The sequence below is a fragment of the Schistocerca cancellata genome, chromosome 1, assembly GCF_023864275.1.
Source record: "Schistocerca cancellata isolate TAMUIC-IGC-003103 chromosome 1, iqSchCanc2.1, whole genome shotgun sequence".
Taxonomy (NCBI): Eukaryota; Metazoa; Arthropoda; class Insecta; order Orthoptera; family Acrididae; genus Schistocerca; species Schistocerca cancellata.
This window is the reverse complement of record NC_064626.1, coordinates 379,120,172-379,146,957: the sequence shown is the minus strand read 5'-3', so window position 1 is coordinate 379,146,957 and position 26,786 is coordinate 379,120,172. Positions and strand designations below refer to the sequence as shown.

The window sequence follows — 26,786 nt, the reverse complement described above, 5'->3', positions numbered from 1 at the left end:
GTAACACGACGTCCTGTGGCTGCACGAAAAGGATTATTCAACATGGTGACGTTGCTGTCATAGTTCCTCCGAGCCATAATTCGTAGGTAGCGGGTATCTACTGCAGTAGTAGCCCTTGGCAAGGCAGGTCCGAACAACATCGCTTTGGTTCACTCCGAGACGCCTGGACACTTCCCTTGTTGAAAGCCCTTCCTGCCACAAAGTAACAACGCGAACGCGATCGAACCGCGGTTCTGACCGTCTAGGCATGGTTAAACTACAGACAGCACGAGCGTTCTGGTGGAATGACTGGAGCTGATCGGCTGTCAGACCCCTTCCGTCCAATAGGCGCTGCTCATGCATGGTTGTTTACATCTTTGGACATCCCTGAACAGTCAAAGGGACTGTGTCTATGATACAAAATCTACAGTGAACGTCTATCTTCAGGAGTTCTGGGAACTGGGGTGATGCAAAAGTTTTTTGATATGTGTAAATGGCTTTTGGATTGACGGTGAATGATATCGTAGCGCTGCATAAAACTCACACTTTTGTATCAGAATGTCGTGGCCACGACTAATTGTAAAATGCCTGGTGGGCAGCCTGTTCCATACATCTGCCCAGTGCACAATCTGTGAACTACCACGAAAACTCGTACCCCATTAAGTAACGTCGGAAGGGCAATGGCAATCCCGTTGCCGATTGTGCGCTGTTAGCGTAAACAGTTTTTTTTTTTTTTTCAGTAGACTCGCACAGTTGTATACATGGACCGCTATTAGTCAGTTACGTATTCCACAGATCATCTGAACGATGATTTTATGGAAATGATGTGTGTTAACATTAATGAACACATTTTTCGAAACTTCCTGGCAGATTAAAACTGTGTGCCGGACCGAGACTCGAACTCGGGATCTTTGCCTTTCGCGGGCAAGTGCTCTAGCAACTGAGCTACCCAAGCACGACTCACGCCCCGTCCTCACAGCTTTACTTCCGCCAGTACCTCGTCTCCTACCTTCCAAACATTACAGAAGTTCTCCTGCGAACCATGCAAGACTGGCCCTCCTGAAAGAAAGGATATTGCGGAGACATGGCTTGCCACAGCCTAGGGGATGTTTCCAGAATGAACACATTTTTTATTCTGTCCATGCAACTGTACTTGAAAACTAGAGTTGTTGTCTTTTTTATTTATGTATTTATTTTATTGTACAGTCTAGCAGCTATTAAAGAGAAAACCAGTCCATGGAATAGAAGGTGTTCAGGAGAAAAGATTTTAATTAGATTTAAAAACTGCTTTGCTACCTATCAGACATTTTGTTTTATTAGGTAAATGATCAAAATTTTTTTGTGGTGCATATTGAATTCCTTTCTGAGCCAATGACCGGTTTAATAATAGATAATAAAAGTCATTTTTTTTAGCCTTGTAGGTGTGGTCATCATTATTCTTCTCAAATTGTTACGGATTTATCTGTGCCGAATTTCGTTAGCGAAAATATGTATTGTAACGTTGCAAGTAAATTGCGTAAGTCCTTGAAGAAATACTTGCATGACGACCACATGTGAAGACGACATACTGTTTTTACTTCCCGCTTTTGTGTAATCAATATTTTCTTTCTGACTGATGAGCTACCCTAGAAAATTATTCCGTAAGATGTTATTCAGTGGGAATATGCAAAGTATGTCGGGATGTTGATTGGTTTGTTCCTAAGACTAGCAATTATAAAAAAAAGAGCAAACTCAGCTGAAAATTGTTTGGAAGCTCAGTAATATGCGTTTTCAGATCAAGTTTTCATCAGTAGATGTGCCTAGAAACCTGGAGCGTTCTACCCTGTTTGCCGACCTATGTTCATTTGATACACCAACTGTTTGAACGATTCTATTTGTCGCACAGAATTGAATATAGCGTGTTTGCTCAAAATTAAGAGGGGGCTCATTTTCAGAGAACCACTTAATAATTCTTTGGAAAACAGCACCAACAGCCTCTTCTGTTTCTTTCTCAGTAAAGAGATTTATTGTAGCACTAGTATCGTCTGCAAATAGTTTCCATTCACTTATTGCACGTCAAGAGGAAGGTCATTACAATAATTAGAAATAAGAGTAGATCCAAAATTCAGTCCTCTAGGATTCCATTTGTGATTTCTAACCAGTCACTAAAATTTTCTACCTTTCCACACCTATTGTTTCTTGGAATTTCTATAATTCTATTAATTCCTATGAAGAACGTTGGTGTTATTTCGAGTTGCGTAAAGTTTCTGGAATGAAGTTTATTATAGACTTTCTTGCTTCTTCAACTGAGCCATTTAATCCTATCTTTACCGCTAAATTTATAAAGTGATCGTTAAAAGTACTTGCAACTTGTGTCTTATCATTCACAATATTGTCATTTAGTGTAATTGTTATGCTAAATTGAGCACCAACTCGCTGTCCTGTCTCCCATTTAACAATACTCCATATAGTTTGTCTTATTATCTGCATTGGTTATTTCTGTCAGGATGTGCATACTTCTGGACATTTTAATCACTTTCACTAAAATATTATAGAATTTTTTATAGTAAGCAAGTAACAATGGATCTTGATTTATTCTGTCATTTGTATAAATTTCCCTTTCCCTCTTACATGACATTTTAATTCCCTTGTTTATCCATGGCTAACTTAATTGGTTTTAATGAATTTTCTGGATTACGTTTTAGGAAAGCGACTTTCAAATATTGACACAAATTCACTGTGTAATAAATTGAATTTGACATTAGCATCCCTTTCTATATATACCTCATTGCATACCACCTCTATTAACTACACTTAAAACACTGCATTCTGTTCTCATTAATAAGCCACACTGCTTTCAATGACTGCCTCATGTCTGTAAGGTGCTATACCCATATTGTTTATTTCCATTACCTGTGCATCATTATCAGCTAGACCATCAACAATTGGGTACACATTAATTGTTGTAGCCCAAACACTGCCTTTAAAAATGTTATTAGTGTCCTGCTATCTTACTAGCCATGAGTTGGAAAACTGACTACTGAAAATAGGTCCAAACACTCAGATGACAATTCCAGTTCATTTTTCCTCTCTTTGCCATTACATAAATTTTTATTGAAATATCCACAAACTATTAATTGTTTTTTCTTGTCTGAAAGGCAGCTCAATCAAGCATCAAGAGCTGGAAATATTCCATGGTTGTTAGTGGCAATGGTTTTTCTGCTGTCATCAGAACAGCATGAACAGTGTACATCTAGCGATTGGCTTTGCATTGATGTCCAGTGCTACCCAAAACGATAATAAACTAAAACTGAAACTAAATTCATAATGTGGACCTGTGTCATCAGAGAAGAGTAAATAGAAACAAGCATATGCAAGGTATATTTTGTGATGTGAATAACAGAGTTAACTTTTTAAATCTATTTTCCATTTCAGGTAGTGAACACATCTCACTAATGTGTCAAATGGAAAAGAGTCAAAGACTAAGTGAGTAAGGAACTGGATATTTCTTTTAGATTCATAAACACGAGAGATTGATGCATATCCTGGAAATGCATTTCCCTCATGTCCAAACAAGGTAAAATCAGAATCACAATTGAAGTGTAGTGATGTTTTCATGGAGACTCAACTAAGTCACGAAGTGAGTCACTTAACAGTTCATATAAACAGTATAAACAGTTTCATATGAGTTTATCACACAATGAAAGATTATACAGTATGTGTTGACGCAAAACCACTTTAGAACCGCTTCAAATGAGTACAAACATGTGAGATACAGAAGAAGCAAAACTAGGTAGAAACAGAATCATTAAGCAAGAAGTCAGGAGTACACATTACAAGAATTTGTGAACAGGAAGAAGGTATATCAGAAAAAGTTAACCAATAAGTTCTTTATCTTGGATAATTGTAGCCAATTGCAGTTGATTTTGGTGAGTGCTATACAGTGGACTATAGTGTTTGTTTCTTTGTTTGTTAGTGTTACTTTGTAATGATGGAGCATGAGGGACAAATCGAAAATAATGCAGGACCTAAAAGTAAGTTTTAAATGCCAGGTTTCACTACATATGTATGAAGAACTACTAGTAATTACTGATATTGTACTATTAAACCAAATAAAAGAATACATAGCAATTGAAATTATAGTAAGAATTACAATAAAATAAATGTAAGATATGTGTGCTAGAATACCTGTAGAACAACTTTGTGAAATCCTTTCATTACGACGTGTAACTGTTTTAGTGCACTATTGAATTCATGCCTTTTGTGTAGTTTTCAGTCATCTGCAGAGATGTAATGCAATATACTAAGAAAGGCATAAAATGAGAATATCCTCATGTACAACAAATCTGTGGCTTGTTAACATGCATATAGGCTTCTTACAATATTTGATGTCACGTTGCAGAAACAGGTTAAAAATAATGTTCTTCTAGAGTTGTTGGATGTACTTTATTCTCCTATTTCATTTGTCTTAGTACCTTGTATTATGCTTTTGTACATGTTAAAAAATACCATAAAGGCCAAAAGCGCAATAAAACAGGAACAGCTAAAAGTGAACATGGCCCCATTTAAGGACTTGTTAGTGTCGATGATGCATATTACAAGAAATTAACTTCTAAATAGATATCACATGCTGATCAAAGCAATTTTTGATAGCTAAACATGGTTGGAAATGTGTAAGGTAAAGTGTACCTAAGTATGAAAAGTTACACTTTGTTGCAGGGACGTATGTGTATTAAAACAATAGAATACATAGCCATTTGGAATACATTGAAGTTCATAATGAAATCATTACAAGGCAAACTGTGTTAACAGAATCGAATAGACAGTGTGGGAAGAATAGAGAAATTAAGGGCAGAAGTGGAGTGTAGGCGAAGCAAAGACTGAAGGTGAGTTTTGTCATTTTATATTAAATGAAACGTGTATAGGAGATCCTCCTGGGCTTCCAGCAGTTTCTGGGTTCTTCCTTTTTTACTGACTTTAAATCACAGCACCGTAGCTTGTAGTTGTGACTTTCACTCAGAAGATACTGAGAAAACACTAAGTCAGAACACTGCAACCTCCAGCCACATTCAAGTACACCAATTCTAGTTGCTATGTTTCTTCTTGATTGATCTGTGTAAAACTTATTACAGGAAAGAGAAGTTTTATATATGCTTCACTGTTGCTGAGATTTGTGTCCTATCTTTTCTGCTGGAAAAGTACTGTGTTGTAGTGTTCCTCACATAGTACCAACTTTTATACTGGCAGGAATTCAGTATTTTAGCTGTATTCTGTGATATTTGTCGAAAGTACTATTGTAAACATTGGAAGAAATCAACAGACCCTGATGCACACATACGCACACACACACACACACACACACACAAACATAAAGTTTGTTCAATGTTAAGTTTTCATGTTTCCTGATGCATTCCATTTTCCACGCATTGGTAAGCTTGTATAGTTTCAAATATGTTACAACTGCACTCTTAAGGATAAATTTACTCTGTTTACATAATTATTACACTCTTCGTGCATAATATCTTTCTCACCGTTGTTCTGTACCATTCCATTCTCTTTTTGATTACGATAGTGAGTTACTGTTTGCAGACAGCCATGTAAACCAGAAATAAATTATCATCGTAGAGCACTTACAGTTTGTGTTTTTACTTGACATATACTGCACAAAAGAATTACGGAAACTCTTCAACATCCATTACATTCCGCATGACCGCAAGCATGCACTATAGCAATGCCACTCTGCCTAGGGTTGTCTACAGGTTTCCTGCCCGCAGGCACCTACGAATCAGCGAAGGATAGTCTCTATACAGTTACATTTTTAAAGTGTTCAACAAAGGTGTGTATAGGGTGACGCTAAGGGTGTTTCCGAACTGGGGGGTTTTAGAGGGACACTTTGCTGATTTATTCACATGCATGTCAATGTTGTACCCCCTATCATCTGGCCACAAGAAGGTATGAAATAGGAGGGTTAAGAAAGCAGAAACAACCTTTGCTGCTTCAGATCACGTTCAAATTTCGTTCAGTGGTTTTCAACAGTCCCTAGTGGTTCCATCCCGTATATCAGAGGAAAAAATTGCTGTCGCACTACTGTACAGTCGAAAGTGGTCAGATCATATTCAGTGGGGATGGAACCCCACGATGTCATTAGAAAAGGAATGAAAATTTCACAGGTGTCAGAAGTGTGAAAATTTTGTCAAGAATATCATTCTGTTGTACATCAAACGGTAAACTGTCGTTTTCGACCGCGAAATTTGTGTAGAAACCACGTGATTGCAACGCTGGCCGTCGCAGTTCTAACCTCTGTTGCAGAGGCGTCAATAGAAGGGGTGTGACGTCGGTAAGGAGAGGAGGTGGGTAGTCACAGCCTTCCCATTACGTGGCACGTCCACGGTGGCAATGGGCAGAATTACCGTGACATTTGGTGCCATTGCGACATCATTAATCCACCTTACACGTCAAATGAACTTCTAAGCTTTGACCGGACTTTTGCTCTAGAAATATCGTGAGAAATGCTATTGCTCCAACCGTTTATCGCTCGTTGTAACCACGACAATTAGATAAGAGAGATTAGAGCTCGCAGAGGGCTGTATAGACTCTCATTTCTTTCGCAGCTGGGTACACTAATGGAACAGGTAAGAAAGTTATTGATACTGCTAAGGAAGTGTCATGCACAACCTGCTGTAGTGACTTGTGCAGCGTTTCAGTTAATAACTCTTCGTAAGTTCTTTCACAATCGGTTTCGCTCATGGACCATTTTCACAGTGAAAAATATCTACTGTGACAATTTCACTTGACAATCATGCTGTTTAACCAGAAACGTAAGAAAATGATACTTAACGCCGTAATACAGGCTTAAAAAAGCAGAAAACAACATTGAAAACATGTAACAGCAGTAAGTGCACAGTACCATTGCTCAGCCACAACAATGACTGTCACTCCATCACCCCTAATAACGGACACACACTCTCCCATATTTCACGTTTTCTCGATATGTCCTCCGTCAATCATATCTGGTAAGGACACCATACTGCAATGCAGTACTTTGTAAGTTCGTTAGAAAGTTATGTTTTATGAGTTACAGCGAATTACTTAGACATTCATTATTTACTTCTAGTTTTTCTGGTGGTGTTTGATGTAGTTTTTCAGAAGCAGGTACTAATTAAACTGCGAGTCTATGCAGTATCGTCTCAATTGTGCAACTCGATTCATAATTTTTTGTCAGAAAGGTCACAGTACGTAGTAATTGACCAGAAGTGACCTTGTGAAACTGGAATTATATATGGGATTCCCCAAGGTAGTGTTATAGGCCTTGTTATGTTACTAATCTGTATAAACGACTTAGGAGGCAATCTGAGCTGTCACCTTATATTTTTTGCAGATGATATTGTCTTTTATCGATTAGTAAAGTCATCAAGAAGATCCAATCGAGTTGCAAAACTATTTATACAAGATTTCTGTATCATACGGAAAGTTGCAGTCCAATCAATTAAAAGTGCGAGGTTCGCCACATGAGTTTAAAAAAAATTACATCAAATTTCGGTTCCACAATTAATCCCATAAATTTAAATGTTGTCCTTTCGACGAAAAATGCTGATGGATTACAATTACTAACAACTTAAGTTGGAACCATCAAACAGAAAACGTTGTTGGGAAGGTTAAAAAACCCTATGTTTTAAAGGTAAAACGCTTCAAAGATGTACATAATTTAATACTACATTAGACTAACTCGTCAACTTCTAGAGTACTGCAGCAAAGAATGGTGAAATGTAACGTCAGTATGACACTGATTGCTAGGAATTCCCACAGGGGAAAGTTCGGCTGCCAAGTTGCAAGTCTTTTCAGTTGACGCTACACTTGGCGACTTGCTTGTCGATGATGAGAAATGACGATGGGGACAACAGAACACCCAGACCCTGACCTGGGCCCACCGCATGGCAGACATGGTGGTCAATCAGCTAAGAGGGCGGACGCCACAGATTGGTATACTTACCAGACAGGATTGCCATACGACATATCGAAAAACTTCAGAGGGTTCATCGTTATATACGTATTATCGTGAGATAGAGAGAGACTGTCACAGTTATGGTAATGGCGCTTAGGTGGCAGTCAGTAACATAAAGGCTTTTCTCGTTGTGGTAGAGCTTTTCACATAATTTTAATCACGAACTTAATTCTCAAACGGCAAAAGAATTTGTTAACTTCCACCTACATAGTGAGATACGACCAGCCCAATAAAATAGGACGAATCAGAGCTCAGACAGAAAGAGTTATTTGTTCTTTTTTCCCACACACTAATCGAGAGTGGACATGTAGAGAAAACAGTCTAAAACTGATTCTACAAACCCTCTGCAAAACACTTAGGTGTGAATTGCCAAGCAATCATCTAGATGGACGTGGAAATATTCATTCACTGTTTGTTGTATTTTCTTCATACCTCACAGTTACGTTGTATGGTTCACGTTATCATAGTCATGTTCCTTAAGCATGAACAAAGATTTTCATTTTTATGAGAATACGTAATTCTGAATATAAAAGTGAGAAACAACTGTCCATAGTCCTATCATCTCTCTCTATGTACAACATTTTTTATGATTCTAGCAAAATGATGTTATAAATAAATCTGAGATGTTTATCAAAACTTCTTTCTTTTACCAAAAGCTCCTAGGTACTTCAGAATAATTAACAGAGGTAATGAAGATGTTAAGAGAGAGCTTCATGTACCCTTCTTGACTAAGGGGTGATGTTGATGTGGGGCAGGATCACATTCAATAGTGTAAGAAAGCTGACACAGAGGATATAGTGTTAGAAAGGTAGCAAAACTGCACCTTCCTATCAGTAGTGTAAATAACGTAAGCAGTAAGTGAGTCTCTTGGGAGCACTAGGAGATGACTTAATGAGCAAATGCAACCCACCTACCATAGTAAATATAAAGAAGTCAATCAATAAAAATTAATATAAAAGTTTACTCACATAATAATCCACAAAAACAAATATAAAAATTCAATCAATAAAAATAAATATAAAAATGTACTCAGATAATGAACTCCAGATCATGAAATTCTTTATCATTATTTTTATTTCTGCTCATTCCTTTATATATTAGCTTAATATTAACTTCTTCAAAAAATTAAAAACTCTGTTACATTTTAATCTATATAAATATGACTAATGTGTGGGATTTTGAATATTTTAATGGTTTAAAGTGATGCCCTTTACCTTTACAACTGTACTTTTATCATTTTTCTCATAATAATAATTTTTGGGCCAGTTGATGCCCAGTTTGTTAACCATTTATTATCTCCTAACTCGTCAGTCCATTCAATCACCATATAACCCTTTTCTAAATTGACTTTGCCATCATTACTGAGTACTACAGAATCGGTATCAAAATATATAACATTCTTCCTAGTTTATTTAGCCCATCATACAATCTAAGCCTTGCATTTGATGTAGTGAACACAGCTATAAAAATATTTATTTTCCACGTAATAATCCTTGAAACTGTACTTCATCTGGACCATATTGTCATTAAGAAAAATTATATCTATATTATCTATTTGATCATTCAGTAATATCTCATAAAATCGCTTTAAATTTGTTACATATTCTGTTTGAGTCATATTTTGCCTTTGCCCAAGTTTCCTCTACAATGGATTAAGACACATCTTAGCAATAGCTCGTTTTCTGGGATTTTCCATTATTCTATCAGGATCTAAGTCAATATCTAATTTCTCCTTAATGTTTTGATACACTCTTCATCAGTTTCAAAATCATGTGGACTGGTATCTAATTTTATTTTACTAAAATCTTTCACATAATTTTCAAACAACATGTTGCTTTTATTTCTAAAGTCCTATAATTAATAAACATCTAAAATTTTATATCCTATTTCTACAGCTTTCTTCACTTTGTGAGTCATTCAAGTTCCAATAAAACTTCTTTGATTATTGTTGTTATTATATTTCTTACATTTGACACACAAAGAAAACTATGGATTTTCATTTATTCTTACATTCAAAACCGGATGATACAATCCTCTAGGTCCCAACACTTTACATTTTATAAATCCATACCAATTTTCTATATATTTTTGTTTAATGTTATTTGGGATAATAATCATAATATTGTACAGTTGGATGAAGACAGGCACACATCATGAAATCTCATTTTTGTGATTACACCTTTTGATTTAGCTCTTAATTTTGTTCCATTTGTTTTGTAACCATAAAAAGCATTTCTTGGATTCAATGGTTCAACAATTTCTGGTAACTGTTTTAATTTCTTAATAATCTCTTAAGCTTTTTGGACTTAGCTGAGTTAAGTCAATTGCATTCCCCCATCTTCACTAAATTACATCCCACATTTCGTATTTATGCACTTCTTGTTAAAGGCTTTTGATAAAGGTCATCCATTGTTTCTTCTTTTATTGTTAATTATCTCACTTTCAAAACATTTTTACAACAGTACCAAAAACAACCATGGTATTGATGAATAGTACTGCATAGTTTCTTTATCAAATCCATTTACTTTTACTCTGGCTATCTTTACTTCTCCACCATTAGGAGCACAAGAGATAATATGATCATTTAAACTCTTGAAAGACATCATGTTTATGCCAGTGATTGTTAAACTTTTTATTTCGACTATTGCAATTTCGGCCTTGGGAAAGAGTGGAAATAAAAAGTTTAACAGTCACTGGCATAAACATGATGTCTTTCAAGAAATTTCACATGACTGTGAATCCAAGTTATGAAAAATTAATTGTTTTAACTACTTAACCAGCCTATGGATTCTTTACTAAAATTTTCTTTTTATTCTCTGTCTAACACAGCGATTGTATTTTCAGGTAAATATTTAGATCTGTAAATGGCCATAAAGACACCTGGAATTGTTAAATAACAGAATGGATCAATATTAGCTATCTTTAGAAATTTTCTTAATACCAAACAACCTCTTCACAAAATATCTACATCAGAATTACAGTACTCATTAATTTCTTACTTCATATTGACACATAATTTTCTTTAACTCTTGAACTATGCTATTTGAGAAATTCTTCTGTATCTTTCGGTTTCATAGTGTCAACACAATAATATAGAGTATCTGGAATTTGTCCTACGTAATTTTAATTTTTCTGTGTGTTGAACGAATGTGGAAAATGTCCTTTCTTCAGTTCTTTCAAACCAAATGGTTCTGCAAATCTGCTACGTGAATCTTGCACAAAATTACTGCTGTCTATAATTTTTAGACCTAAATGTTTTATCTCCAATAACATTAATTTAGTTCCTGTGTAGACAGTATATGGTTTCATTGTACTTTCAACATAATATTTCAAAATGAATTGTGAATAGTATCCTTTAGTGTAGTGAGGTACGAATATATAATACTTACTTTTTGCAGATATCATCAACCTACAGAATTCTTCAATTGTCTTAAATTTATAAACAATGTCTCCTTTAGAGGCTTTTGAAATGTGGTGCTACAGAAGGATGTTGACTATTACTTGGATATATCATGTAAATAATGAGGAAGCACTGAGTAGAACTGGGGAGAAGAGAAGTTTGTGGCACAACTTGACTAGAAGAAGGTATTGGGTGGTAGGTCATGTTCTGAGGCATTAAGAGAACACCAATTTAGTATTGGAGGGCAAAATAGTAGAAGGAGACAAAGAGATGAATACACTATGCTGATTCAGAAGGCTGTAGATTGCAGTACATACGTCGAGACGAAGAAGTTTGCACAGGAGAGGATAGCTTGGAGAGCTGCATCAAACCTGTCTCGGGACTGAAGACCACCACAACAACAACATCTCCTTCAAAATTGTGGATTATTGTGAGTTTCGGAAAATGTATACCAGTTTCCTGTTGAGTTTCATTATTAAACCACATGTATCTTTCAGTATAGGTATAATTCACTCTCTTCAGAAATCCATCTTCACAACCCTGAAATTGTTTACCAGCAACTATTTTGTCACTTTTCAGCATTGGTAAACATAAAAAACTTTGAATTAACCATTAATATAACAACCACTTCTATTACAGTTTGGACAACCTTGTACTATAAAATTCTCACCAAATGTTCTATCACAGATACCACCTTTCTGCAGTCTGTATTGCATGCAACATTTATGGTTTTCAATTCTTACTTCTTGATTACAGTTCCTGCAAAGTTAAAATCCACAACTGTCTTCTTTAGATTTAAAAAAAATCTTTTTACATCATTAATATTTACAAGCTGTATTTAAAACTTCTTGGTGATCTTTAAGCATTCTTTATTATAACAGCTTCTATTGCAATTTTCACAGTATGTCTTGTTTTCCACAGGTTTGTGTTCTGGATCGCTGCATAGTATACAGATTTTTCTCTCTATTTTGCAATTAAGTTTATCCTTGTTTTTATATGGTTTGTTACATTTCTTACAGAAATACAATGATCCTAAGAAGTCTGCCATATTGTTAATCACATCATACTCTTTCTAATCTTTATACAGATATATCTTTATTTCTTTCTCAGGACAATGATAGATAACTGAATTAAAATTCTCAGCACATACAATATTTATTTGAATATCTAACAGTTTTTCAACATTTTTAATGTCATCTACAGTAAATCCTTCTTCACTTTCTTCTTCTAATTGGTTGAATAATATTTCAGATAACTGTTTTTGTAACTTGTACCTATCTCCTTCTCTAATTTTCTTAATTTCACCTGTAGTTAGTTCCATACCTAAAATAATATTTGTATGGTACGCTAATGCAACTATTATTGCTCTAAGACAACACAGACTATCATAATTTTCAATAGTCTGCCCCCAGTAGCTGAGTGGTCAGCATGAAGAATGTCAATCCTCAGGACCTGGGTTCGATTCCCTACAGGGTCAGAGATTTTCTCTGCTCAGGGACTGGATGATCTGTTGTCCTAACCATCACCATTTCATCCCCTTCGACGCTCAAGTTGCCGAAGTGGCATCAAATCGAAAGACTTGCACCCGGCGGATGGTCTACCCAACGGGAGTCTTCAGCTAAATTTATTATTTTTCAATGCCTACTACCTCAAGGAATTGCTATCATTTGAAAATTAAAGGAGGTATCTGCTATATCAATAGTTCCATCAGAAGTTAATGTATTTCTGATTTTATTACACAAATCTTGAATAGCTTTTCTAGTACTATCTCATGCTTTATATTCTGTAGAAACTGGCTAAAACCTTTTGGGGTTTTTTGGATGTTATATTCAACTTATTTCCTTATCTAAAATTAGTTCTTTTATTTGCTACTTCAATCATAGAATTGAGTGTTTTCGTTCTATAATCTCACTAACAGTGCCAAGTATTACAATATTAGTATCATTAAAGATAATTTTATAGTCAACAAACGTAGCTTGAAATTTTTCATTAAGCCTCGATCTTATTTCTTTAATCTCAAATAAACCCGTTCTAGATGGCTGTCTCTTTTTCTTGCAAAAATAGTTTGCTACTGAATGGATAAATTTGATCTAGTCTCACTATTTTTTTCTTCTTTAGGTGGTCGAGTGTTTTAATAACATCATCAAATTTGTAAAAATAATCTACAATGGTAATCCAAAAGTAAGGTCTCCTATTTTTTATGAGTACATAGACCTGTTTATTTCTACAATGGTTTACATCAGTTTACAGCTTGAACATTTAGCTATTTTTTGACATAATCAACATTTCTGTCAATGCATTTGTGTCGACACTGTGGCAGTTTTTGTATGCCCATTCCATACCAGCTAGCCACCATGCTGTTCAGAAAGTTATGAACCTCTTCTTTTATCTTGTCGTTGGATCTGAATCGCTGGGACCACAATTAACGCTGACAGGTACTGTGAGACTCTGAAAAAACTCAAATGGGCAATTCAGAACAGGAGAAGAGGAATATTGAACAAGGGCATACACATTCTCCATGACAACGCTCGCCCACACATCGCTCAGCCAACTGTTGCTCTCCTGCAACAGTTTCAGTGGAACATAATCACCCACCACCCACCCACCCTATAGTCCTGACTTGGCGCCCAATGACTATCACCTGTTCCCTAGGTTAAAAGAATATTTGGCCAGAAAGCAATTAAGCTCTGACAGCGAGGTGAAAGAAGAGGTTCATAATCTTCTGAACAGTATGGTGGAGAGCTGGTATGACATGGACTTATAAAAACTGCCACAGTGTCTACAAAAATGCATCGACAGAAATGGTGATTATGTCAAAAAAGAGCTAAATGTTCAAGATGTAAACTGATGTAAACCATTGTAGAAATAAACAGGTCTATGTACTTATAAAAAAGTAGGAGACCTTACTTTTGGGATTACCCTCGTATATTAGGTACACGCTTTGGTTTTGGTCTAGAATCTAGTCTTTTGAATAATTCTGAATGAAACTGAAACACCTGTAATCCAATAGCGGTAATTAACTATAATTTCTTTAATTTACTGTTTCCTCTAATAACATGATTTTTAGCTCTAGCTTTGAGGTCCCTTAATTTCAAATCATCAAGAGTTCTTGTACGAGAAGGTAAATTGTTTGAAATGATTAAATTTAAAACATCTCTTCTAAATCTCCTATATACTCGTAAATTATTCCTTATGAAATAATTACAAACTTGAGCAACTGTAAACTCTCTTAACAAAGTTTCCATTTTATTCTCTTTCACTGGAAAAATTCTTTTATTAATCTTTTGAAAAATGAGTTGAGGTAAATTATTTAAACAAATTAAATTAACTAAATCATCTTTTCTAAATCTGTAATAACCTCTTAAATTGTCCCTTCTGCAATAATAATGAAGTTGAGTGACTGTAAAATTTCTCAGTGAAGCTTCCATTTTTAGTCCTTATTTAATAGAGACAAAAAAATTGTTTTCAAAAAATGAGAAGTTTTACCTTCAATTAATTTTATATGTTTGACCATTTATAAATGTTTTTCGAGATCTGTAATTATTTCTTTTTCACATTTACACACTATTTTTCTTTTTAGCTTATCTTCTAGTAGGCAGATCTTAAATTCAATTTAGTGTTTGTTCCTAGTTGAACAGTTAAAGTAAAAAAACTAAAATCTTTAATTTCTTTTCAGCCTACACATTTTACAGTCTATTTGTTGTTCATCATCATCATCACTCAAAATTCAATTATTTTTATTTCATTGTTATAAAAATCCGAATTACAAATCTTACATCTACTAGAAAGTTTGCTTTGAGATGTAGGATTAAAGTAAAACAATCAAAATTGTGAAATTCTTGACACTTTATATATTTCTTGGTTGAATTATCACACATACACCTTTTCATAGATAACAATAGTTCAAAATGTTCATCTTTGGAAACTCTTTTTAGATGCTTCTTGTAATAGTTGGCTGAAACATATATTTCACATAAACAAAGAACTCGTTTGTTACCATACTTCTGTACATATTTTGTACCAAATGTAACAATTTTAGATCTCTATGACGTATAGGTTTTCAGAAATAAAAGCAACATGATGTTTAAAAATTATGTGAAATTTTCATGAAAATAAAATTAGATACCAGTCCACATGATTCTGAAACTGATGAAGAGTGTATCAAAATATTATAGAGAAATTAAATATTGTCTTAGACCCTGATACAATATTGCAAAATCACAGAAAACGAGCTGTTGCTAAGATGTGTCATAATTCACTATGGGGGAAATTTGGCCAAAGGCAAAATATGTGTCAAACAGAATATGTAACAAATTTACAACGATTTTATGAGATACTATTGAATGATCAATTAGATAATATAGATATAAATTTTCTTAATGTCAATATGGTTCAGACAAAGTACAATTTCAAGGATTATTATGTGGAAAATAATTGAACTACAAATATATTTATGGATGCATTCACTACATCAAATGCAAGGTGTAGATTGTATGATAGGCTAAATAAACTAGGAAAAAATGTTATGCATTTTGACACCGATTTTGTAGTATGTATTGATGATGACAAAGTCAATTTTAGGTCAAGGTTGTATGTTGGGTTAATGAAAAGATGAGTCATGATGTAATAAACTGATAACAAACTGGGCTTAAACTGGCCCAAAAAACTATTATTATGAGAAAAATGATAAAAGTAAAGGTCTTCACTTTAAACTATTAAACTATTCAAAAGCTGAATGGCAAATTATGATCAGATTAATTGAGAGTGAAGTGAAGGAAAAGATACAATTTGAATACAACCAAATAACTAGAGATGTTGATACTAAAAATCTAGATAACAAACTGGCTAAGAAAGAATTCTCATTTCAGTATGATAAGTGTAGCTCAATAAAATTGCAATACAGTGCTTTATGGCTATTAAAATAATGAACAGGCTTAAATATATTTTTGTAATATTTTTGGTAAATTATTTATTGGCAGATTATAATTCGCTATTTCTTTTACAGTGAAACTTAAATTTATTCCACACATCAATCATATTTATGTACATCAAAAATTTAAAAGGATTTTCAATTTTTTGAAGAAGATAATATTAAACTAAGATTCAAAGGAATAAAGAGAAATGAAAATAATGATAAAGAATTTCATGATCTGAAGTTCACTATATATGAGTAAATTTTTATATTTATTTTTATTACAATTTGTTTCAGGATGTAAAAGCAAAGAATCATTCCTGTTTAAGTTTTTATATTTGTTTTTGTGAATCATTATATGAGTAACGTTTTATATTTATTTTTATTGATTTAATTTCTGTATTTTAGGTGGGTCATTATATGACAAATTTTTTATATTTATTTGTATTGATACAATTTTTATATTTATTTTGGCAGGTGGGTTTGGGTTGCTCATTAAATTATCTGCTAGTGTACTCAAAAGACCCACTCACTACTAACTTATAGGACAAAAAAGATTGATTTAACTTATTAGAGTCGACACCAAACAACCAAATAAGCATGGCTATTGTGCACCTTTCTCTAGTTCTCACAGTAAAACAAATTTAAGAACAGATAGAATTTCCATATAGAAAAATAATATTTAGTGTGGTGACTGGATCTATAAGAAACAAAACAGAAACGACACACAGCCTTGTAAAACGACTATATCCAATTGGTTACGATCACACAAAAAATATATGCCTTAAAAACTGTTAATTCATGTGAGTTCGTCTGGTACCAAGTGGGCTACAGAGACACTTTACCACTCTGTAAACTTATGCTGCAAAAGACACTGTGGTAGTCCTTCTTTCAGAAAACGAAGAATTTCTTGCAGCTGTTGTGAACAATGTTACCATTCTGGAGACCTAAACTGCTGACTAACTGGTCAAGTAAGCGTTGTTGTCTTCCGGTATTCTTTCTTAAAGACAGTGCATTCATGGAATCTGATGATATCATCCTAACTGAAATCTTTTACTGAAGACTTAATGCATTAATAAACTACAAGCAGGGAGCAAGGTCTGGTTTCTTCCGCAGACACGCCCCTTGTTTTAGGTAAACACAGTCCTGCACATTTTGCATCCTCGAATGAAATACCACTGACCCATTGCTGAAGCTATCCGTGTTTCCGCAGTCGAAGACAATTATTGTCTGTTGTGAGTGCGTTCTGTTAAACTTCGTCCATTTCTCACATCTCCGATAACGTATTTAGGAATGTTACTAGATCAGCATACACAAACTTCCTTTAGGGCTCTGCACTAACACCTGATTTCGTGGTATATTTTGTTTTATTCATATAGGAAATTCAAGTGGGTGTCCCATTCATAATGACTTCCATACAACAAACAAATATAAAGGATTATAAAACTGAATCATGACTTCCATTGTTTGATTTGGTAAATATTGCAGTTATGCCTTCTTTCTTGTATGTATCTCGCTACGGGAGCCAGCTTTACTGATGTATATTACGTCCTGAGGGGTGGAGTTTTAAGCTAGTAAAATTCTCAGATGCCTGTGGACTTGAGAAATTGTACTGCTTATTCGACTAACTGGAAGTCATTACCTGGTAGGTAGTTACACTCCCAAAAAGAAGATCTGCGCAGAATGCTGTCACCACATGTACTCTTGCAAATTTCGACTAGTACCAAGTATAGTACGGAAATTTTTACCTCACTGTATGCTACTTGCTGATGGTGTAACTGGAGAGCCATACTTACAGTATCGTAGGTCCGTCAATGGCCACATACGCCGTTCACACCCCAGTAATGAGCCGCCACGGGTATTGGAAAGCCACTCGTTTGCTGGACTTGAAATTAGCCGCCTTTTGTTCCCCGGCCCACACAATGTACGACCTTTCTTATTGTTTCTTCCCAGACATCAATCCAGTGCGGCGATTATTCCATCATTTGGTCGTATCTGGTAAAATAAATAACATAGCCAATATAATTAACTGGAATGATAGTTCAGTGCAGGAGGCGATCTATAATTTTGTATTGTAGTCTTCTTCTGAAAACATGTTTATTTACCAGTATCGATATTTTAACGCAATTACTGGATTTTCAGCAATATGTGTGTGCATCGTGAGAACTACAAAAAGACAATATGTTGAGGTTTACAGTTAAAAAATAAAAAAGTAGTAGGGTAGATACAACAACTCGGTGACAAAAATTACACACCCATAAAACTGGGCATTGATAGTTACATCATACAATGCTTACACCACTTTGACACATGGGCACAGCATATTGCCGAAATTATAGCTGTGGTCGGGCGTACTGGCGGGTGCCTGCAAGAGCGTTGCCGCACTTGTGCCTAGTCTCGCTCAGTGCTCTCTCTCCAGCACTGAAAAATGGCAACGCTGAGGGTCCGTAGTAGTCTAGTTCGAGCGCAAGTAGAGCGTCAGTAGCGGTACGGTGTGTAGATTTTCGCGCAGTTTTTGTTTTCCATTCCTTATTCGACAATTTGACTCGATGGAAAAAAGTCAAAGTTATTATTTGTGCAGTTTATTTACTGAGTGGATGTGTTAGTGTAAGTTGAAATTTATAGAAAAGCGGGACGAAATAAGAGATTTTTTTCCTCTGTGCCACGTATATCGCGTTTACAAACAAAGCAAGCCCATACTCTACCATGTCTGTAAATATTTAAAACGTATCACAGTATCTACACGTACGCTAGTTAGGAAATATTTGCAGAAGGTAGACATAAAAAGTAGTGATTATATCGATCAGTGGCAGTGATATGCTACCTAAAACAACCGTTGTAAAAAAAAGAAAAGAAAAGGGAGCGTGCTAACATACAGGCTACAGGCAGTGTAGCTTGTGGTGTCGGTTTAAGTACTATCCAGCGCGTGCGTCGTGAAGAAAAATCCCCAACGTTCGATTATGAGAGGAAAATTATTAAACGACACAACTCTTTAACCAAACTAAACGACTATCACAAAGACTCTGTCGGTCGGACAGTCTGTTAATTCTACGACACTGGTGAATACAAACCAGAAAAACTGTAAAACAGTTAACTGAAAAAATAAATTTTACTGCATCTACTAAATCTGTGAGGCGCATATTAAGTGATGTACGATTTGAATACAGGCGTCATAATGATGGTACGCAATTTTTACTTGAATGAAACGACGTAGTGGTCTCCAGAATAAAATTCCTGCAGACGAAGAATTCGCTGCGTACTTCAGGTGGCATGCGGGGATATTCTATATGGATGAAACTCGGGTTAGTCGGAAACCTTCGCTAAAGTACACCTGGCACAATTCAGTCCCAAATGAGGATCTCGCGGTACCTGCTGGGAAAGGGACCTGGCTAATTGTCGTGTATGTGGGGTCAGGAAGACTTGTTTTCTTAATAAAAGTAAATTAGGTTACAGATATAGGAAAACAAACAAATCAGATTTTATCATCCTGCAATGAACACAGCGAAGTTTAAAAATCGGTTTGAGGCCGTTTTTTTGGGTTTATTGGAGGAAGGTCATCGTCATGGGCAACGCCAAGTATCATTCGGTAATCATGAACCGAGACCCAACAGCAAAAACACAGGCGGCTGACATTGCTTTCTCACGTTCAGACACAAGAGTGGATATGTTGTATAAGGTTTGTACAAACAAGGAAGAACCTGTTTAAGAGCTAGGTGTACTGGCAAATGAAAGGGGGCACCAAATAGTGCGCTCACCGCCTTATGATTGCCAGTAGAACCCGGCTGATCTCATCTGGGCCCAAGTCAAGAAAGACGTAACCGCGAAAGGCAACAAGTTTAAAATCGCATGTGTTTAGAGCTTACTTCACGAGACCTTGGAAAAGTCACAGTCTAAAAATGTCAGAACTGTGTTCAGCATGCAGAAAATCTATAGAAAGAAGTCATCCAAGACACCGTAATCGAGTCTGTAATCATCAACTATAATCATGACTCAACAACCATAGACGATGAGAGCAGCGAAGAAGATGAATAAGGAAAATCCGATGAACAGATGACGTGAGTGAAGATAGTTAAGATGGGATTGCTGTGACATTTTACGCTTTTCCCTCAATTTACTGTGCAGTTGTAACAACAACATTTCATAAGTAATAACTTTACAATATACTGTATTGTAAACAAATTGTATTGTTAGTGTTTTGTTTTCATTCGCAACCAAAATCCATTTATATGAGATTGGATTTCGTAGGGGACTCGTGAGCTCAGCGACTGAACGATGATTTGGAAAACAAGGTAGTTATTTACAGCAATGAGTCGCTGAGTAATCTAGTTTTACTGCAGATCTAGATTTCAGTTGCGTTATACCTAACATCAGTGCGTTTACAATGTGTCATATTGATTGATTATGCATTTTCGTAAGCGTGCTAGCTTGCTTGAAATTCCAGTAGTTATATTTTTTACCATGATAAGCGTTTTTGTCTCTGATTTATGTACATTTCCAGTTCGTATAAAAATATAATACCTAAAGTTGCCTACAATAATTTCACACACTGTAGATTGCAAATAGGAAATTGAAAGGCAAAGTTTTTAAAATACCTTTAAAATCAAATAATATACGCTCACATTGCTTTCATAACGATGTGACTGACATTACCCAAATCAATATTTCACCGCAAAAACATGGTTATATTGACTTTTAAGAATGCGGAAACTCTTCGAACGAGTGATTGAGGTGTATGTGACTATCAAGCGCATGTGACTCATGGTCCGACAACAGCGCACCAAAATCCACCCGGCAGTATGCCTGGTCAGAGCTGTAGTAATCCAGTAACTGTGTTAATGTAGCGATCTCGGCAAATAAATTAATTTTCAAAAGAAGACTACAGTGCAAAACACTGCCAATTTCATTCTATGAAATAACGCTAGTACAGTTCTAGGACTTGTTTATTTGTGAGAGTGTGAAATTTTTTCTTGAAATCAGGACTGCGATCATTTCCACGCATGATGGTGCTTTACCACTTCACAGAACACTATATGAATTCAAATGAAACGAAATGAAACACGAAAGACATTTTATAGTGAACGTGATCTTTTGCCAATGTAGAGTACTTGGTAACTACAGCTCTGCTGTAGCTTGTAGCGCGCTGTATGCATCTGTCTTAGTACTGTGTGATCTTTGTTGTTCGAAAAAAGCACATCAACGACTTCTTTGTTGCATTTGTGCCAATATAATTTGAATGTCTCTGATCTACACACATGGACGCTCTCATTAGAGTGGCTGTTTTGCTAAACTGTAGACAAGGCACCCCCAAAATTTCGACTTTTTGGCAAAAATAACTGTTTAGATAGTGCGTGAACTGTATGACTGTAATTAAGATATTTCGTATGAGGAAAAATTTTACATAAATATGCTTTGAAAGACTGCTCTAAAAAAAATTCGCCCTACTCTGTGACCGAGTTCGCTAGCTGACTATAGCGCCAACCCGGAGAAAGCTGCTTCTAAACCTGGAGATGGAAGACAATTTCTTTCTCAGTAATGCACCACCAGCAAGGCTTTGGCATCACCAAATTTTTGTCAAATGTTGTGGATCAAATACCAAATCTGTTTCATGTTGTTGGTGATTCGTCCATTCGACAGGAACTTTAAGCTTTTCAACGTCATTAGTGTTACTCGTTAGAAATAGGTTACCGTATTTCAGTCTCTTCCATTTCCCTGTCGTCGTCATGAACAAAACTGTGAAGACGCTAAGCTCGTTTAAGACACAAAACTGAATGTTTGTAAAGTGAAAGTGTCAGTACACACAGCGGTAGAGAGGATTCCTGATCTGATTGCTGCACTCTCTTTTCTGGGTCTCTCATCCAGTTATGGCACTGAAATGCACTTTCTAAGCTCAAACAAAATAATGTTATACGATTCTAGTTGAGAAACCCGGAGTTGGGATAAGGCATGACTACCATTCTATGTATAAGATGCGCATTATTAAGAATATTATGAATGAAGTTATCCTGTTAGCAAGGTAGTTTTGTCGCGGTGTTTGGGAGTGTATGAGTGTGGTGGGCAAAATTTCGTGAAATATGGAACAATGATACTCTTAGGTAAAGCTAAATAACCTATGACTTACGAACTTTACCGTATACGTGAAAATGTTTTTATTGTTTCATTTACGATGTAATGTATTGGTGATAGAGTCCTCCACGTGTTTCCTCCATATTGTGCTGAGTGGAAGTTGGTGACTGTGACTGGCAGATATCTCAATATAATGCGCAATGTGGAACACTTAGTTCTCTTAGAAAAAGCTGTATTCTCTATGACTTTTGAACTTTCCGTATTAGTGAATACACTCGCTTATACAGTCTTCACCCTGTTCCATCCGTACTGGCATTAACATTACGTTACGCAGACATATTTGAATGTAACGCCACGACGTAAATGCTAGTTTAGCAATATTGTCTTAGCATAATAGTATTTAAATGAAGTTGGAAAGGAATGGAAATCACTTTATTTCATTAGGTATTAACGAAGTGATTGACAAAAACACGTTAAATTATGAAAAAGATTATACTCTCGAAGAATACGCGAAATGTTTATCCGAAATCATTGTAGTGTATTGTTACACATTTATTAGTCACAAATATCTTTGTATTATTATTATTATTATTATTATTAGTAGTAGTAGTAGTAGTAGTAGTAGTAGTAGTAGTTACAATATCGTTGAGTCTATTTGAATTTTTTACTTTGTGAATCTGTGATCGTTAGTAAATGTGATTGACGAAAACGCGATGAGGATTAAAAATTATGTATTTCATATTAAAAATCGTTATTAAAGATTGAATGACGAAAGGGCGCAAGCAGGTTATTATGTCTGGCGATTGAAACAGTAAAGGCGTTTTCACGTGTACGGTACAGTTCGTAAATCATAGAGCGTACAGATTTTCCTAAGAGTATTTATTCCTCCATATTTCAGGGATTTTTGCTCGCCACACTCGCCCATTGCCACGTACCGCGACCAAATTCCCTTACTAACAGCATTTGACCAAGGGCTATCTATCACCACATCCACGAGTGGGCTGTAGTGAGTAGTCATGGAGAAAAGTATGTCAGTACATACACACAAGATTTTGATATATATAGATATAGATCCATACATTCTGGTTTATTATTATCTAATTGTACCAATACACACCTGAAGAGAGTTTCGATGTTGCTCAAAACCATGTGCTTTAATCCTTCCAACTTTCTTACGTGCAGCTACTATATTTGTGCCAGCATCATGGGAATTCGTTTGGCATCGGTTGAAAATCCTTTTACTGGTGGCTCTAACCATGCCTGCGTATCACAGAAGCTGAAAAACGCTGTATCAGTGGCATACACTTCACGTGTGGTAGTTATGCACAAGAGTGTCAGAAACGCTTAACAAACTCCAAGGGGAGACGATACAAGAAACGCGTGGTCCAACAGGGATGTTTGCTCTCAATATAGTTAAACCGTACATCCCAAGACGAGTTGCAGAGCGACATACTTCCTCCCTCCACACACCTCTCCTTTTCCAACATTCACGACGGAAAATTTTTTCGAAAATAGTCTTAATGGAGTTGCATACACATAATCGTTTTCCCCAGCACCATCACTAATCGAACGTCAAGTTGGAAAAATATAAGTAGTGCCGCAGTAGGTGTACATGGCCTTCAGCGAAAGTAGGATAGCAGTGCGGGTACTCACCCTGCGATCAACGGCGATGGGCTGGCACTGGCTGCCTTCATAATGCCAAGAGCCACGGCGTGGTGTAACTCTACGCAGATAAGCCGCACTGTGCTCGTTAAATCCAGAGCCGCTGGGCAACCGTCTCCGCTGCTTGCTATAAAGGCAGCACCTAATAGCAGGCGTACCCACAGCCGGACGTGTTCTGCAGTAGCGACAGCAAAGCTAGCGTTGCTGGACACACTGTTGTCCCTCCGTGATGGTAAAATTCGAATAACTGACCCTGCGCGCCCACAATACTCGACAACTGCTGCCCCTGTCTGTGAAGAGACAGGGTCTCAAATACTTGTTGTTCCAGCTGCCGACCAGGGCATACCATATAACACGGAACTGCGGCGCATAGCCGACCTCTGTGGAAGAGCGGTTCTATGCGCTTCAGTCCGGAACCGCGCGACTGCTACGGTCGCAGGTTCGCATCCTGCCTCCGGCATGGATGTGTGTGATGTCCTTACGTTAGTTAGGTTTAAGTAGTTCTAAGTTCTAGGGTACTGATGACCTTAGAAGTTAGGTCCCATAGTGCTCAGAGCCATTTGAACCATTTTTGTAAGTCTAGGGGACTGATGACCTCAGATGTTAAGTCCCATAGTGCTTAGAGCCATTTCAACCATTTGTAGCGCATAGTTTTTCAGTGCTCTTTCTTACTTCTACGATGAAATATGGCATACGGAAAAAATTTTTAAAGCTCTATTGTCACGTAACATCGGTACGCTGAATCATATATTACCATAGACAGTAGCGGAGAAACTACTGATTAGTTTCACCTCATACTATTTTATTTATGCTGCAATTCGTACACAAACTGCAATACAATGATCCCTGAAAGACGTAGGAGCTTCTTGCGAATTTTGTGGCCTTCACTGTGTGACGCAATGATAATGTTATCTACGATAGCTCTACTAAAGCGCTTTTCTAAACACGTTTTTACGAAATTCTTTCACAAAAGGTGATGCAGTAAATATTTCAGAATTATAAAACCATATCACCGACATTGATTGGTCGTAGCATTCTGCAACATATTCTGTATTCGAATGTAATAAAATAGCCAGCAAGGATTAACGAAATATTGTTCTTGTGAAGGATAGCTGGGTCAGTATTTCTGTTAGGTCTACAATTTTCCTTCCGCCGTTTTTTCTAGAAGTTCTAGGCTTTACAGTGAAGAACATACAAAAAAATTCACGACTCAGACTATTGGCCATCGCTGGCCACTACTTTCTTTCATCTTTTGAGGAGCATACGAATCCCGTGGCGGAAGAACAGGGCATATTTTGAGGAGATCCATGAATCGATCCAATTTTGTACTTATTTATATGACCGGAGGTGCTGGTGAAATGTGGAATGTCTGTAGAATACGGCAGGTGGGATACGATTTCCCATGTCGACGTTTCCCAGTAGATTTCGACGGATTATGCCACATGAGGATGAGCAGTTTTGTGCTGCAAAATCATGTTTTCACGTCTACCGCTGTATTCACTCTTAGTGCTCGTCTCAAACGCATCAATGGCATTCGATAACGGTCTTTCGTGATTGTTTTCGTCGGTTTCAGTAGATGCGAATACCTTATCTCTTCCGCCGCCAAGCCGATCTTTGACGACAAAATCATCGTTCTTAACGCATTGAAACCATTATATGCACGTTCTTTAACTAATAGTGTAAAGGTTCTCATATGTTTTCTGGTATTGTAAATAATTCACAAAGATGAATGACCGCACTGCATGAGTAGTGAGTAAGATCCTGCACTCTGTGTTTGTAGTTTCGCCTCCGATGATATCCTAGTCAGACAGTCGTGCAGCGTTGAGACATTCTTACTTTAGGCATAGTTGCGAGCAGTTGAGTTCTTCAGAGAATAAGGTCTGTTATTAGTGAATCTGGGAGAATCTATCTGGAATACTTTATTATGGAGATGAAATGTCATTTATAATACTTTCTAGTTCTTCAAACTGATGGAGAAGATTTCTGGAGGAATTTTAAGGGTAACAAAGGCATGCGCACCACTGAAATGTGTGTTTGTAGGAACTATTAATTGAAGGAAATACTCGTCCTTTAGATTACTAATAACTTTTATGATTAGTCTTAATTTGAGTTCTTTCTTTTCAAAATGTCACCAATTCGCAACTGATTGAGCTGTCTGTAATTTTTGTAATGAAACAATTTCGCAGTTGTGAGAGTCTTCTTATGTTGTACAGCCCTTTTTGTCCATAACCATATTTTACGAAACGATTTTTCTTCAAACCCACCTATATGAGTTAAACTAAACTTTCGAATGTTTTGTCGTGTGTGCATTTCGCCATACGCCACACGAAGTCACAGATTGTTTCTGACAAGCAAAAAGAAAGAAATTATTAGTGAGTAGTTTATTTTCCTTTAACTGCTGCATCTAATCATTTGCATTTGCTTTCTCTAACGCCTGTACTCCAGACACAAAAACAGTATGCTGAGCAAGAGGTAAGTCACTTTTATTTCGGGGAAGTTCTCACCTTGCTTTCTTGAGCAAACACTCTGTTGTCAGGATTGTCAGGTGTCGTGCTAGCAATCAGATGAATTATTAGTGAACATTCTGGCAATTTCAAACAGTTATTTTCTTGCAAGTAGAGCAGTAACTTATTTTTGTGCTTATATCAAGTCAAACATTGTACATCGCATCACGTAACGTTCATTTCATTACATAGTTTTTATTCAGCACACAGTTTTTTCGGCATTTAATTATGTTCACGTTCTTCACTTCAAATTTTGCATATCTCGAAGTTTAAAGATGTCTTCCA

At 36.2% G+C, this 26,786-nt stretch overlaps 1 protein-coding gene across 2 annotated transcripts in view; it reads right to left on the bottom strand.

The window, feature by feature from the left end:
* LOC126175002 (CLIP domain-containing serine protease 14D-like) overlaps positions 1-26,786 on the bottom strand; it is a 241,053-nt gene that overhangs the window by 158,113 nt on the left and 56,154 nt on the right. For both annotated transcript variants that reach the window (XM_049921490.1, XM_049921497.1), the window contains exon 2: positions 18,069-18,267. The gene's annotated coding sequence lies outside the window, so the exon portion shown is untranslated. The remainder of the gene's footprint in view (positions 1-18,068; positions 18,268-26,786) is intronic.